The sequence below is a fragment of the Mastomys coucha genome, unplaced genomic scaffold (genome assembly GCF_008632895.1).
Source record: "Mastomys coucha isolate ucsf_1 unplaced genomic scaffold, UCSF_Mcou_1 pScaffold14, whole genome shotgun sequence".
NCBI lineage: Eukaryota > Metazoa > Chordata > Mammalia > Rodentia > Muridae > Mastomys > Mastomys coucha.
The window spans coordinates 42,095,545-42,095,905 of NW_022196896.1; the positions used below are offsets into that span (position 1 = coordinate 42,095,545).

The window sequence follows — 361 nt, forward strand, 5'->3', positions numbered from 1 at the left end:
GATTTAAGTCTATATAGAACATTTGTGGTCAATAGCAGTGACCTTAATAAAAAGGTGAAATGTCTCAGCAGGTGAAGGAGCCTGCAACCAAGCCCAATGACTTAAATGATTTATGTTTGATCCCTGGGACGTACATGTCAGAAGGGAAGAGCCAGCTCCTGAAAGCTGTGCTGTGATCTCCCATATGTATCATGGTGCCTGCCTCCTCTCCTCCTCCATGCATACACAACACCAAATTTTATATATTTGATCAGGGATAGGGGTGCTTGCCTTGCAATTTTGAGTCCCTGAGTTTGATCTCCAGCATATCTCTCTCTCCCTCTCCCTCTCCCTTCCTCTCTCTCTCTCTCTCTCTCTCTCT

The 361-nt window shown here is 45.2% G+C and overlaps 1 protein-coding gene across 1 annotated transcript in view; it reads right to left on the reverse strand.

Annotated features, from left to right (window-relative positions):
* The window catches only part of Prdm14 (PR/SET domain 14), a 15,086-nt gene that overhangs the window by 508 nt on the left and 14,217 nt on the right, over positions 1–361 (reverse strand). The window lies entirely within an intron of this gene.